Consider the following 16363-nt stretch of genomic DNA (forward strand, 5'->3'; position numbering starts at 1 on the left):
AAGGAAAGGGCAGATGCTTGAAAAACTTAAGTATATTTGAACAAAAAAACTCCCACTAAAATTATACTCAGTAACAATTGTATTAATCCTTACTTTTCTAGCTAATCTATCCCCCCACCACACCACACAAAGAAAGGTCTGTCGCTTCCCACTGTTACAGGGCTAGTTCATTCCTAAGGGGCTTTGCTTTGAGGTCTATACTGTGGCGTTATTCAAAACGATTGCTTCCCTTATGCATCAGCAGCAACCGCTTATGAACAGTTCTGCTTGCAGTGTGTGATCTTCATAACTTTCCTACAAATACTTACGCTTCTGATTAGTTTTATGTCTGTGGTTAGTTATTATTTAAAATGTTTATATCCTGCCCTTCAACAATATCAGCCCCCAGGGCAGCTCACATCCATTGAAAACAATTTATACTATTAATATATATATTAGAATCATCACCGTCTTTCCATTCCTGGCTCTCCTTTGCATTGATATGCATTTACTTAATGGCTTCTTCCCTTCACCAGTCGGTCTAATGTAAAATCCCCTTCATTGGGCTCAGCCCTGTAGCAGGTATTTGCAAGATTAGGACTAACTAACTGTGCTTTGCTTTGCTTTTGTAAGTGGGGTAGCTTGTGGTGGTCCACTGAACATCAGTAGCCTGTTGATGCTTTCTTTGGGAAGGTGCTTCTTTATTTGATAATCATCAGAGTCATTCACCCAGGATACGAAGCACTTCTTTGGAAGTCCTCCATTCAGAGGCAAAAAACAAACAAACTATTCATCAGCATTCTTAGGAATGGAAACTCTTAGTGCTCTTCCTTGTCTTCAGCGTTCAGCTGAGGTTCTGTATTTTGCCTTCTATCTTGCTCTCCTCTTCTGGGGAAGTATATGGGGAAGTATCTGTGCAGAAAACCTGTGTCGCTTGGATAACTTGCAAGTTGTTAATGAAGTCTGTTTCTCCAAGCAGATGGTTACAGTGTATTGGGGACGTTTGGTGTACACTTTCGGTACTTGTGGAGATCATTCAAAATGAGCCAGCGGCAGATTAATCACGGCAAAGCCTGTGGACCTCAAGGTGCACTGAGATGAACTCTGAGCTGAACTTGCTTGAATGTTCTCCATGTGTGTGGATGGCTTTCATGACCACAAATAGAAGAGACCTGGGGACACTCGCTTCCTGATTTAGAAAAATGGCATTCACTGGTCAGCAGCATCCAGTCATAGACTATTCCCACAGTGCGTTTGCTATGAGGTCACTCTAGGGTGGTCATGTTCCCCCATTTACAGAAGACAGCCATCTGTTTAATTGAATTCTCTGCTTGAAGGGCTCTCAAGTCCAATTCCTGTTAAAGATAAAAACCCCATAAGCAAGGAGAGGTGGGGCTTTGAAGTTCCCCACCCACAATGCATGGAGAGCGGTTTGAGCAGTTATCATGGGCTGTGTGCATACCACTCATTTAAAGCACATTTATCCCCCTCCCCCAAATAATTCTTGCAACTGTAATTTACCTCTCACAGTTCCCACCACCCTTAACACACTAGTTTCCATGATTCTTGGAGGTGGGGTGCTATAAATGTTCCTTAAATTATGGTGTGTATGTAGCTATGGTCTTGTCATGCTATGATGATACATGGTGTGTTTCTATTTAAATTATAGCACTTATCTCTCTTTGTGTATGCATGTGCACATTTTATGCAGATCTGTGTCCTCTTTTTTGGTGATGCATTTCCTATGAGGAACAAGTTGTTTAAATGAGCTCTGCTTTTCTTCATTGAAAGGAAACTTTCCATCTATCTGTTTTTAGTTGATAATGGAGTACTTTCTTCTCTCTCTTAACACACTGTAGAAAAAGAACTGTTTTGAAATCACTTAATGTTTCTGTTATGCAAATATCCACTGCAAACTTATAAGTACAGCATGTAAGCCAAACTGTGATGTGTTTCACAGAAATTACATATCTATTTAAGATCGTGGGTGCGGGGAGAATGGATTTGCAATTTATTTTGGTTTCTTCACTTCTTCAACATTTCCTGCAAATTGTGTAGATAAGTGTAAATAAGCAGTCTTTGCTACCGGTATGCTTAGAAGTGTAAAAAAAGCATAAAATTAAAACAGTGTGAGAGGAGTGTGCTTTTAATTAAGGTAAAGAAACATTAGGACTCACATGAGATGCCTCAGTTGAAAGAAGTAGTTGGCTCAGTTTATAAATAAATTTTTTATTAGTTTTTCATAAGTAAAAAAGGAACAAAGCAAAAACATAAACAAACACAAAATCGACTTCCCCGTACCACCCCTTTTCTGCATTCTTGTTTCAAGATTTTTCAGCAACCCTTTCGTAATAAACTTGTTTGTATTTCAAAAATTTAACTTCCATAAATTATTAATACAACTGTAGTTCTTTATCTCTTATTACCCTGAGCCCCTAATTTTCCAAATTACAACAGTTTTTAAGATAAACTTTGAATTTGTTCCAATCTTCATCCACCGCCTCTTTCCCCCGGTCTCGAATTCTGCCAGTCATCTCTGCCAGTCCCATATAGTCCATCACCTTCGTCTGCCATTCTTCCAACGTGGGTAGATCTTGCATCTTCCAATACTTTGCTAGAAGAATTCTTGCTGCTGTTGTGGCATACATAAAAAATGTCCTATCCTTCTTTGGCACCATTTGGCCCACCATGCCCAAGAGAAAGGCCTCTGGTTTTTTAATAAAGGTTCTCTTCAGAACTTTTTTAATTTCATTATAGATCATTTCCCAGAAAGCCTTAATCTTCGGGCAGGTCCACCAAAGGTGATAGAAGGTTCCCTCCGTTTCATTACATTTCCAACACTTGTTGTTGGGCAGATGATAGATCTTTGCTAACTTAGCCGGAGTCATGTACCACCTGTAGATCATTTTCATAATGTTTTCTCTTAAGGCATTACATGCCGTGAATTTAACACCAGTGGTCCATAACTGCTCCCAGTCAGCAAGCTCAATGTCATGCCCCATATCCTGTGCCCATTTAATCATACTAGATTTCACCATTTCATCTTGGGTATTCCATTTCAACAGCAAGTTGTACATTCTTGACAAATTTTTAGTATTGGGTTCTAACAGTTCTGTTTCTAGTTTTGACTTCTCCACTTGGAAGCCTTTCTTTCTGTCCTGTTTAAATACTTCATTTATCTGTCGGTAATGTAGCCAATCTCTCACCTTAAACTTCAGCTTCTCGAAAGTAGTTGGCTCAGTTTATAGATAAGTATTTGCCTGCATACCAGAGAAGGTTCATTTCTTTATTGATATTTCCATTCTCTTCTGAAGAGCTTTGAGAGCACTTCTCCAGGTCAGAGTTTTCATCAATCCAGCCCTACCATTAGGCAGAGCAAAGTATCCTGCTTCAGGGGGCAGATTTTGACATGCCATTAAAGGGAAGTAAATGCTAAATTATTTAGTTGATTATTATATTTGTATCATCATGTCTTGAGCCTTCTCTGATTTACACTTTTGAGATTAGTAATGAAAGGTAATGGCTTTGAATTAGGACCTACAGTAAAAAGTTGCAGTGTGGAATGTTCCTATTCAGTATTCCAGCCAACCAGCCATACTGTTCGCCCAGGATGCTCTATTATAGTCTCCTATAGTTTTCCACTTCTCTGCCACTCTCTCCCAACAGACAGTCAGCATTCTGAGGCCACTGATCACTTGCAGTCCCCATTGGATTGTCTGGGGATGTTTTGCCCTATTAGGGCTTTCACCCAATAAACTGATATCACCTTCTTGTTTGTGGTGGAGGCCATTTTGGCTACATAAGTATACTGTAGGCCAGGGATGGCCTGTCCCATTTTGCTACATGAGTCATTTATGTATGCAGATGTCGCTTGGATTCAGGGTAGGAGTACCTAGACTGCACTGAAACTAGAGGTTCTATATAGCCAACATGACAAGTCATCATTTATGGATTTGCCTTCATTAAATGTATTTAATTACCTTCTTAAGTCATCTAAAAACTTGTGGCCATTGCAAGTGTCTTGTGACAGAGAGTACCATAAATTAATTGTAACAGCTTAGTGAACTGCCACTTGGAGTCCAGATCTGATTATCTTATTTTGGCTATTATTGGAGCAGATATTATGTATTCAAATTCATTTTGCAATGGCAGAAATAGGCTTGTGAATCGATCCTAAGATGTAACTAATTTTTATACTACTTTATCTGTATAAGGCCTTTGAATTCCAGGCCTTTATTGAAGAATATTTTCATGCATCATGAAACTAGCCTTTGGAGATGATTTCATTATACACTGCTCGGCAAAATGCAAAATGTGGTGATGATATGATGGGTAGAAGGGTGGCTGGGTTCACTTGGGGGGCGGGCGGGAATCAGCACCCTGTATCTCTGTTTTACCTGTTATTGACTAATAAATGTTGTAAAAATTGCTCACGAGTGTGTGTGTGCATGTGAGAAGTAGAGAAAGAATGGAGTGGCATTTTCATGTTATTTTCACGAACATGCTTTTTATGCATGCAATATACTAGTATGTGCATTTTTGCACACATTTAGCTGGAGAACTGGACTGCAGATTTCAAGGGATAGCTGCATTTCAATTCTCACATTGTTTCAAGAAGTGAATTTGGCAGATTTACCTTTAAATAAAAACTGGATCAAACTTTTCCCCAGTCCTACATGCTGCTTTGATGCTTTACACACACACACACACACACACACACACACACTCAATCCATACACATTCACTAAATGTATGAAAATTATATGAAGGCGATTAATATTTCCTACATCACACCAAAACCCTCACCCTAGATTCCTGTGGACCAAGGGAGGGTGGTAGCAACACTTGCAGCATGCTCAAACCATTGCATTGTACATTTGTGCATACTAATAGGGCTCACAACCATTTTGTGCGGGATCTTGTTGTGTTCCCCCATTCATGTAACATTTTGATAGGAGTGTAGTTTTATGAGGCTTTTAAACTCAATGGGGAAATGTGTGCTGTGTAACTAAAATGCTAAGAGGGTTTGTAAACCTGAGCTTCAGACACCACAGGATCGGAAAGTCAGGCTGCCCTTAGGGCCCAAGTTATAAATGGCTGTCACACTGAATTGCAGGTCTAAAATCCGGGAAGAAATATAGAGAAACTTTTAACTCTGATTCCATTGTGATTGATCTCACAGATTTTTAGAGTAATTGATGGCATTGCCTTAGTTGAGTCTGTTAGTGCAAATAATTATTAATCAATATGCACTCAGCTCTTACTTTAGAAGATAATTTTAACACATGATTTATTCTGAACATTTCAATTGAGCTACCTTTACAAGGAGAAAATCAATTGGCTAGTGGTCTAAAGCACTTTAATTATCTCAAGAGCTGTGTTCTTTTTTGCTAGGCATTTTTCTACCATAGTAACTTATTGTCCCGTACAGAATAAAGCTCTTTCCTAGTTGGCACCGTCAACAGGATATTTTTCATTGCTTCTTTGAAGAAGAAAACATTGGCTTTTATTGACTTTTTAAAAAGTTGTTTAGTTTGATACTATAAAAATTAATTTAAGACTGACTGGAGGGAGTATGGAGCCGGGAGGATTGTACTTAATTTTACTGAGCATTTGTGTGTTTGTAAATAATGAGGTTCTTTTCAAACGCACACAGAGAGATAGTCTTGAAATATTTGCCAGGAATGATTTGCCCTAGATGCTTGCTCATGCAGATTAAGTAGAACAGTAGATAATTTGAGTTAATTTGGAGGTATAACCCCATGCCAGAATTGAGATTGGGGTGAGTAGCAATAGTTAGAGTTGGACTCGGTCACTTCACTAGTTATGTACTCTAAGCTTCAGTTATGTATCAACAATGGCTTGTGCATATGTAACACAATCCACTAACCATGCATGGTTGGTTGGTAGGAGCAACTGTTGCGGAAGGGTACCAACGCAGACTGGGTCTCCTGTCACTGATGTTGCGGCCACATACTTGGATGGTGCAGGGGTGGAGCAGATTGGCAGTGAGGCGATGCAGGCATACCACCAGAGCCAATCTGACACTCCTGCTGGTGTGCCCACAGTGCTTCAAGCTCCTGCTCCCCTGCCCTCATCCCAGAAAGTGATGCTGATGCAAAGTGGTGAGGTCTATGGCAGCACGCCTTCCACCAGTTATACCTGATGGTTAGTCATGTTCAGATCTAGCACCAGGGATTGGTTTTGCTGGAAAGCTTCTGAGGTCCACTGCTAACTCCAGGAACCTCCTAGCCTTCCTCCTCTGCTGTGCTGTTACTTCCTGTTATTTCTGCCTCTCAAAGTGTACAAGCATTGGCAAGAGCTGGATGGAGGAGCCTGCCCTTCTGGCTAGTGGTGTGGATGGGGGCCATAGGAGAGGACAAGTAAATGGGCAGAGGGAACCGTGGTGAAGAGATGGACCCATTCAGACAAGGAGCCAGTGGGGCTTTTCCCCCCCAAGGGTCTCCCAAAATCTGGAACCAACACAAATCGGGTGCTTGATAGCCCACCTCTCTCCCCGGTTTTTGTTGTTGTTTTACTCATGCAGGAAAAACTGAAATTTATCAAGCTAATGGAGTAATGTCTGCAGCATAGCCTATCTTTCACATTGTGCAAGCCTTATTTTAATAGGGACACAAATTGCCATTTACATCTTCATGGTAGCTAAAAAGGGGGCTTACTTCACCTGCATGATTGCAAGGAAAAATTATTAGAAGAATAATGTGAAATGCAACTTTGCAGCTACTATGTTAATTAGTATAGGGGAACCTTTGGTGTTGTGCTTTGGTCTTGAAAGGTTCATCCCTTAATGTTGTGAAAATCCTAGCAGTTTATTTTGTTAAAATATTTACTACCAGCCTTTTGACTGAAGGTCTCAAAGGTGGCTGGCAAAAACATGTTGTACACAGTAGAATATTATAGAAAGGCATACTGAATTATAATTTTAAAGCTTCATATAAAGCTGATTAGAAGCATCATTTCAGCAAGAGTAAAATCCTAGACTATTTCCTGCAATTAATCACTCTTTTATTCACCAGTTCAGTAAGTGTGATTATATATAGTCTGAAGACACTTATCTGCTTTATAACTACTGGCTACTGTTTGCCATCAGAAAGTTGAAAGCATTTCTTTTAACCTTCTGTTTCCAACAGTAAGGTCACTTTATAGGGAGAGGGAATGATGGTTTCTTTCGAACAGTCTAACTTTAGAACAAAGCTGTTCTATCTCCAACAAAACTTCAACAAAGTCTGGAGGTGGTTACCTCTGACAGTGTGAAGGAGCTTTCGAAGAACAGGAAAAGATCTTTGGTATGTGTGAAAGATCAAACAGGTTAATTTGGGGGATGTTCCCAGCAAGCCGCTCCCTTCCTCCCAGTTGGTTGCCTGCTAGCTTCACAGCACAGCCCTGCCAAGGCTTTGGAGATTTAAAACATCTGGCTTTTCCATCTAGTTTGTGCTCCAGAAAGATAACTTAGAAGAGTTAGCAGCAGCAGAGTTGTCACAGCACTTATCTGACACATTCCGTTGACCTGAATACTTAGTGCTAGTATTGCCGACTAGAGATAAAAAGGCTCTGTAGGACTGCTTGTCTGACACAAGACAGCCACCCACTCAAGCTAAACCCTTTGCAATTTATTGGAAGCAAGTTGATTCGTTAGAATCCTTTAATTCAGCAATCCAGTCTGGTTTGTCCAGTCTGGATTGTTCCTGGTAAGTTTCCCTTTTTATTTCCCTCTTAAAATAATAATTGAAAGAAGTCACTCTTCGATAAGCCAAGCTTTGAAGCTGGCTTGTTTCAGTAAAGTTCACAGTAACCACAGTTTGTTCAGGTTTGGACGAAGCAACAAACTGTGGTTAGCCAAAAAGAGAATGAAAGCTTCCACTCTCTTCCAGAGCAAAGGGGGGGAAGGGCAGCACACAAGCCCAAGTCCCATAACTTTAAATCATAGTTTATACTGACATCATAATACAGCTACTCTTTGTTTCATATCATAGTTTTCTTCACTAGTAGAGGTTTTCCATGTTTGACTTAAAATAAGGCCCTTGAACATCCTTATCCATTTACAGTCCTACAATATGTTAAAACCGGGGTACATACAAAGATATGATAAAATTCATGTTTTTAGATTATCCAAGGCAAATATGATTTTAATGCTTTTATTACTTGCTGTAGACTTCAGATTTCAGGTTAAAACTCCCATAAAGCTGTCTTAATTTATTAGCTGTGTCATGTTAGTATTGGATAACTAGCTCAAAGATAAATCTGTGCTTAGTACAAATGTGTCTGAGTTGATGATGTTCAGTGTAATTTATATAGAAAATCTAGTTTGGTTATGAGGAGAAGTGCAATTTTATGTGACAGCTTTAGATGGTGGAATGCTTATTAATCCTGGTCTGTTGCATACATTTGGAAGAATATTTTCAACCATGTTTAGAATTTGATGAGGTGTCTGTCTGCCTCTCCCCACCCCACATACTGTTTTTTGGTTTGATTGAGTGAAATACCAGTTTCTTATAGTGATGAATATTAGCAGTGGTGGCGGCTGCAGCTATGGCATCTTCTTTCTTTCTTTCTTTCTTTCTTTCTTTCTTCTTCTTCTTCTTCTTCTTCTTCTTCTTCTTCTTCTTCTTCTTCTTCTCTGCATTTAATGTGCTCAACACCAGGGGTTTTTTTAGGCATTCTGTGTGGAGGTAGGTTCTATTTCACTTTGAGCTGATGAGTTCTTTTTATATGGGGAAAGGCCATAGCTCAGTGGTAGAGCTTCTGCCTTGCATGCAGAAGGTCCCAGGTTCAATCCCTGACATCTCCAAGTAGGGCTTGGGGGAGACCACTGCCTGAGACCCTGGAAAGGCACTCCCAGTCATTGCAGACAATACCGATGCAGGTGGATCAATAGCTAGAGGCCCCAGAGCCAAAACTGAGCCCCTGGGTAGGTTGCTATCCTAGAAGTGGGATGGGGGTGTGGAGGGTGTAGTGGTTTGTAGCTGCAAGTTTTGCAGATATTGTAGTTTTATATGATGGAGAAGAGCTCTGGGCCACCACTCTTTGTTTGCTGCTCTTAGTAGCCTTACAGCAAGACTAGTTGCTAAACTAGGGATGTCAGAGCAATCCATTGCAAACAGACTATATAGTGAATTTCATTCCTTACGCCCATTCAGCCCCCACTGTGGCACAGACTCTTGCCATAAAAACTATTTGCTTTCGTTATCTACAATGAACTTTAAAAAGAAAAAAATGCACACATTATATGTAAATAGATAGGTAAATTGATTTGCAATATACTCCATTTACATATTCATTGATGTTTACAAGTGCCTCTTTGCTTTTCTTGTTTCTTAAGTGTTGTTTGTTGCCAAAGGCAGCCTATATGCACTACGGCTTCAATCCTAATCATGTCTATTCAGAAGGAAATCCCATGGAATTTAATGAAACTAATTTTCAGACAAGTTGGATAAGGATTCCAGCCTCAATCTGCTTCCTGTTGTGAATTTTAAAAAAACCAATGGAATGTATCTCTCATTATTGCTGCTTTACTGTGGAAAGAATTGATCATTTGTTATCTGTAGATTTTATCTGTGCTCCTTAGTAAAGTCCAAGCCTTTTTGTCAAAGTGGGGAGAACCATATGGATTTGACTGCCCATTATGACCAATCTTTATCTTTGAAATTGAAATTAAAATTTCTTCTTTCTTTCCCTCCCGACTTGAAGTTTTCTTAACTTAAAACTAAACTTTCCTCTTAGATGCCTGAATGAGGGAAATGAGATAGAATGACAATTTTTTACTGAACTGATAACTCAAGGCAGGCAAGAGTTTTTGCAATCCTAACTCCACATACTTTGGAGAAATGGCTTGGTTTGTAACCATGGATGGCTTTGTGATGAACCATTAGTCAATTCATTAATTTTTCTTTAAGGTGTTTTTGCTGCTATTCTTCTATAAATTCATTAACTTTGAAAGATAATACACAGGGAAGGTAACTGATTAGTAAATATATTTTGATAGCTGATATATGTGTGTGTGTTGTTTGATAAATAAACATATATGTGTAAAATGCATATATTTCTGCACAAGTGGACAGTGAAATAGAACACAGACTTGTGAAAAATAAACCAATTGCAGGGAAAGAAAATGCCATCTGAAAGTGTCAGTGAATATTGGAATGGATTGATTTAAATGGATTTAATGCTGTATCGTTTATAACTCAATTGGAAGCCTCCCAGAGTGGCTGGGGAAACTCAGCCAGATGGGCGGGGTATAAATAAATTATTATTATTATTATTATTATTATTATTATTATTATTATTATTATGGCATGTTCATGCATCCCTATTGCTAATCAGGTCACTAGATAGGTGGGTTCAGAACAGAAGCTTAATTTAATGAGCATGGTGGGAATATTTTATTGAAAAGTCAGGATCTGCTAAGTGTAACCATTTTGGATCAGAAATGCAGCTTGTTTTAAAAGCCCATTTTAGAGTACCCAGATTAGTTAAAATTATTAGTTTGACCAAATTTGCATTCCCAAAGGTAATGCAAGATGTGAATATCCCATTAACTTTGTGGAACGCAGCTCTTTAATGCTAGCTTTTCCAAAGCCAGCTGGCACCCGTAAAAAAGGTTGAGGCCAGCTTGTTTTACGGAGGTTGATCATCTTTCCTATTCAGATTAAAGTGCAGCAAATTTATCAGTTAAAGGACACTAAGACACAGGAAAGAGCTTATTCCAAAGGGAACATGCATTTTTTATTTACTGCTTTGTTCCAGGAACGTTGTCTTTTTGTAGCTTGAAACCATACCAGCCATGTGGCCTGTTTCTAACCTTAATTAAAAGGTTGTTTAAACTTCCTCCCTGAATCCTTGAGTAAACCTGATGCTCCCAGCAGCTCTTTTTCTCTTAACATGTAATCTAGGCACAATCTAAAATCTTGCATTTTAAACAATATTGAGTCCAAATAAAAAGTATCATCTCCTATCTGTTATTCTGTGCTACCAAAGCAACTATGAAGGGTCAAACTAGATACAACTTTAACTATGACTTTGAACTCCATGCTTGGGATTTTCCTCTTTGGAAAACTAACAGTGGCCACAGGGCTTCCTCTCTCTCTCTCCATTTTGGATAGGTAGTATGGCTCTTCTCCAATAAATGATCTCTGAAGTTGCTACTTGCTCTTTCAACAAAGTTGCTATTTCAACAAAGACTCTCCGAGGAGCAGAGCAGTATAGCAATATAGTTTCATAGACTGGAATTCTGGTGTGGACCTGATTCAGACTTTGGTTCCTTTAACTTGAAATCTGGGCTTCCACTCCATCTTTCAGACCACAAGAATTCTCTTGGCTGTGATGGCGTTCCCTTGTTTACCATTTATTGTTCTTTCACTCCTTCTTTTTGCTGTGAATGTTGATGGAGTGAAGTCTGTGGAAGTCCTCTGCCTTGTAATTTGCTCAGTGTACACTGGGGACGCAGGTGGCGCTGTGGGTTAAACCACAGAGCCTAGGACTTGCCGATCAGAAGCTTGGCGGTTCGAATCCCTGCGATGGGGTGAGCTCCCATTGTTCGGTCCCAGCTCCTGCCCACCTAGCAGTTCGAAAGCATGTCAAAGTGCAAGTAGATAAATAGGTACTGCTCCGGCGGGAAGGTAAACGGCGTTTCCATGTGCTGCTCTGGTTCGCCAGAAGCTTCTTAGTCATGCTGGCCACATGACCTGGAAGCTGTACGCCGGCTCCCTCGGCCAATAAAGCAAGATGAGCGCCGCAACCCCAGAGTCATCCACGACTGGACCTAAGGGTCAGGGGTCCCTTTACCTTTTACCTTTACACTGGACTCACAGGTTCTTCACAATCCCACTCTGGGTCAAGCAGCCCACTGGAGGCCCCACTTGCTCAGGGAAGCCATTGCATGGAGACTGCCAGTCATATGAACTGGCCCAAGGACTCATGAGTTTGCACAATTGTGATGGTGCTTGCCTTTGATCCCGTTCCTTTTAAAGTGAGCACAGTGCATAATATCAATGAACTCCAAATAATTTTTGAGTATCATGGGCAATTCTTGAAATGTCTCCTGATTTTTTAGGGCTGTGTAAAGTTTTTTATCTTTATATATGTTGCATTCTTGCTTATCAGTTCCAGTTACTCAATTAAAATGAACTTTGTTTATGAAATAGAAATAGGTTAACTGTATTTTATAGATAGGGGATGAATTCCATACTGTTTGAAACACTGCATTCAAGAAATCCTTGCACCCAGAGATTTCTTTAAATGTTATCTCTTCTAAACAACCATATTTTCATCATCAAATGATAAGTGCTTCATAGTTCACCTAGCTTGTGCTCACTGCCAAACAGCTAAGCAGCTAAAATTGGTTTCTTCATAATGTAAACAATCTGTTTTACTTAGGGTTATTTTTATATATCTCTAGTAAAGCTTCTTACTATCTGGGTATATATCAACAGCATCAGGTCATTTTGTTGTCTTTTATTTTTTATTAGAAATTGATGTTTCAGACTGTTTCCTTTATTGCACTTGCAAAAAAAAATGTATTTTTATTTCTTCCTACCCATATCTTTTAGCAGCTTTTCAGCTACCTATTTAACTATTTAGAGCACATGCTCTAAACTGTGTATTCTATTGACCTGCAATTAAGAACAAATGTATCTGTAAATTGCAAATTAAAAGTTGCTAAGTGTGAAAATGCTTGAAATACGCAAATTAGCTGGCCAGAAGAATATAACCCTAATTAAGGGGAAAGGGAAACTGTTGCTAATTGTTTTGGATCATTAGAGATTACTGGAATTGTATGAGATGTCTCCAGGAAATGAAAAAGTATTGACTCTTCCCTTAAGGAATGAGCAGGCCAATACTCTGGCAGCTGCTATGCCGTAGCGTACACCAGCGTAGCTAGTTAGGATCCTGTGATTCCTCAGCAGTAGCTTTGAAAGCACAATAGCAGCAGTGTGTGTTGGGGGGGGGGGGAGAGAGAGATGTAATGTACCAATGACAACAGCAGACATTCTCCCTGCATCCCTTCATCCACAAGCATGATGTCATTCCTGATTATACCCCCCACATAAGCCCCAATCAAGACTTGCATCAATGTCAGGATCACTGAGGTGACCATTAAGAGTCCCTTTTCCACACGGTACATACTTACTTTGGTACTCTGGTCTTTCAAATTTCATAGATGTACATCAACATTTTCAAAAGTAGGGGATCCATGGCTTGGCTTTTGAAAAACAGGGGTTCCACAGTAGTTAGCTAATTGGGAAGCACTGCCATAGGATGCTCCATTCTGAAGAAAATCAGCCCTGAGTTCTCACTGGAAGGACAGATCCTGAAGCAGAGACTCCAATACTTTGGCCATCTCATGAGAAGAGAAGACTCCCTGGAAAAGACCTTGATGTAGGAAAAAATTGAGGGCACGAGGAGAAGGGGACGACAGAGGATGAGATGGTTGGACAGTGTTCTCGAAGCTACTAACATGAGTTTGACCAAGCTGCGGGAGACCGTGAAAGACAGGAGTGCCTGGCGTGCTCTGGTCCATGGGGTCACAAAGAGTCGGAAACGACTAAATGACTAAACAACAACAAGCCATAGGATGCATTGTTTTACCTGGGAAATGGGGCTGGACTTAGCTGACTGCTTCTCTGCTCCTTTCTCATATGATCCTTACTCTGCCCTGCATCCCACCCTTCCATCACTATCTTGCTTACTCTCCAATCCTTGTCAAAATGGCATAACTAAAGGATAAAACAGCACTGTGAGGTTAAGATTGACACCTACTATCCCATAATATTCTTTTAATTTTGGCAAAAAGTAAGAAGTTGCAGCAATTAGAATGGGGGAAGAAGCTCAGTTACAACACAGAATGTAGCAGAACTGTCAGCATGAGGGAGAGAGCTATTTCCTGGAGTGTTTTATCAAGAAGTTGGGAGAAACGTTGTTGGTTGCTTGACCAAATGGATAGCTCTGCCCAACCTAATTTAGGCAAAAGCATAAAGGGTTTAAAAACAACAACAGCAACTGTAGCTTTAACATGCTCATCTTGGGAAGAAACTGATCCTGGAAAGGCCCCACTTTTGCAAAGAAATGCTTGGCCACTCTTTGCTAAACAATTGAGATCATCTTCCATGAAATCCTCTCCTTGGCTCTTTGTGGATCCAGATGTTGCAGGATTGAAGAAAAGTTTACCACTTGATAATCCTTGTGTGCTTAATATTTCTGGCATCTTCCAAGCTGAGCCTAGAATTTGGCCAGCCTTTTTCTAAGCCCTGTCTGTTAGAAGCTTTCAAATGAACATCTTGTATCAAGGCAGCACATGGAGTTGCTTTAACCATGGCAACAGTCGTATTTATTAAACCCAGTGCTTAACAAAAAGGAGAAAACCATGACCATTGCACAAGCATCATTATAATTGGCTTGAGGGTTAAGTGCGAAGATATTCTGGATGCAAGTGCTGGAGAATATTACCCTTAAGTGCACAAGTATTGCTAATCATTTTCTATTGACCACAGAGAAAGCTATGCATTTAATTGTTGGAAGTGCACGCACGCACACTTTTAGCAGCATTGAATATTAATGCTCAGAGAGACTCACTTTGTGCCAGATTGCAGCTTTACCTTTTGCGATCTGAGCTGTGTCTTGTAGGTGTTTGGCATTCCGTGCTTCTTTTTGAATTCCCTTTTGATTGGCTCTGTGCATGGAAGCTTTCTCCTCTTAGGAAGGGTGGTATAGAACACAAAACCTGCTCTGAGGTCACTGCCTACGTTGCTGTATTGATTGGTAAACCTGGGGTGCATGGTGGGGGGGAATGCAGGTGGCAAGCTGAGCCCAAGAGACAGAGCATGTCTCTTCTGTGTTTATTAAGTGGCTTGCAAATACGTAATTCAACCTTTCCCATAAGCGGCGGCTATAAACAAATTATACCACTTCCAGCGTCAGCAGCTTTAAATGCTAATTGTGCCTGTTGGTGGATAAACAGGTGGACTTGTGTCTAACAAGCTCATAATTCATCATTTTTTAATCACCAGATCTGTGCATATTCCCTTCTGCTCTGGTTATCTGCTGTACTTATATGATTCCTTCACTTGGGGATATTATTATTTTATTCAGTTCTTTTCCTGATCTATCTGAATCTTGTTTGTTCTTAAATTCCCATATAGCTGCATTGTCCAGGAGCTTAATATTGCTTTCTGTCCACACAAATAATATCAGCACTTGATCTTCTTTTTTTTAAAAAGGAAACCCAACAAGGAGAATTCCCTGTTGTTTCTCTAAATTCAAGTAAGTCCCAAACTGGACAACTTTATTAATTATTTACCATTACTTGACATAGATGAAATAAATTGATATGGGCCACCTTATTTATAATAATATATTTCTTTTAGATCATGTCAAGCTAGGAGATTTAATTTTCAGTAGACAACTGTTATTAAATAAAGGTGATTTGTTATTCTATTGAAATGATTTATGGTTGATTCCAGTGTTGTCTGAAACACTCATTAGCCCATTTTCATATATCTAATATGAATGCATTTTTGCAAAGGGCAGCCTTCATTGCTGAGCTAACTATATAGCATCTAAATTCAATGAGAGAAATACAATGCCATGAGCCTGAGTGTAATAAAAGGGATTTGCTTTCTCTTGAGATAAGGAATTTGGGGAGACTAAATAAATGCTTAGCACTTGTATATTTCTAGTTCAAAACTCTCAGTAAGCCTGTAAAGCTGATTGTTTTGTTTCTCTCTAGTTTTACATTTCTTCATATACCTTCTGCTGAAAACATATTTCATTAGCTTGGATCCAAGGAACCGTGACTGGAAAGGAAAAAGGTGCAATGCATGCACAAAAGTTGGCAGAAGGCAGAAGTTAGACTCCAACTCCCATCATCCCTGACTGTTGCCCATGCTTTCTGGAGCTGATGCGTGTTGAAGTCCAAAACTGGCTATCACTGCATTATGTTATAAGAAGCTGAATGAGGAAAATATAAACCATAATATATAAACATGTCTTGAGAATGACCTTGGGCAAAGTCTTGCACAACAGTTTGTGAAAACATAGGGGGTTGCTAACATGGCACCCCTGGGTGCACCTGCACCCTTAGAGGCCTTCGCTGATGCTCACAGGATCTTCTCCACTCACCCTTCTGGCCACTGAAATTAAGCTCTAAAGGAACATTCTGTTATAGCTAGTAAAATAGGTTGCTGTGTGGGATGCCCATAACAGTTTCTCTGCTTTTTCAAAAGTGCTCACAAACCCTTAAAGATCTGGAGACAGCTTTTCTTGTGCATTTTTCCTGACAAGTCAAAAACAGTCTTTCTGGTAGCAGTGCAGATTTATTTCTTGAATTCAACCCATCATATTTGTTGGGGGTTTTTTTAAGTATATAACC

The 16363-nt window shown here is 39.8% G+C and overlaps 1 protein-coding gene and 1 non-coding gene across 7 annotated transcripts in view; both read left to right on the plus strand.

Moving 5' to 3' along the window:
- Window positions 1-16363, plus strand: part of PARD3 (par-3 family cell polarity regulator) — a 547141-nt gene that overhangs the window by 482079 nt on the left and 48699 nt on the right. The gene's annotated exons all lie outside the window — the stretch shown is intronic.
- Window positions 8719-8788, plus strand: TRNAA-UGC (transfer RNA alanine (anticodon UGC)). The gene has a single exon. It is a non-coding gene; the product is annotated as a tRNA-Ala (tRNA).

This window comes from Podarcis muralis, chromosome 12 (genome assembly GCF_964188315.1).
Source record: "Podarcis muralis chromosome 12, rPodMur119.hap1.1, whole genome shotgun sequence".
NCBI lineage: Eukaryota > Metazoa > Chordata > Lepidosauria > Squamata > Lacertidae > Podarcis > Podarcis muralis.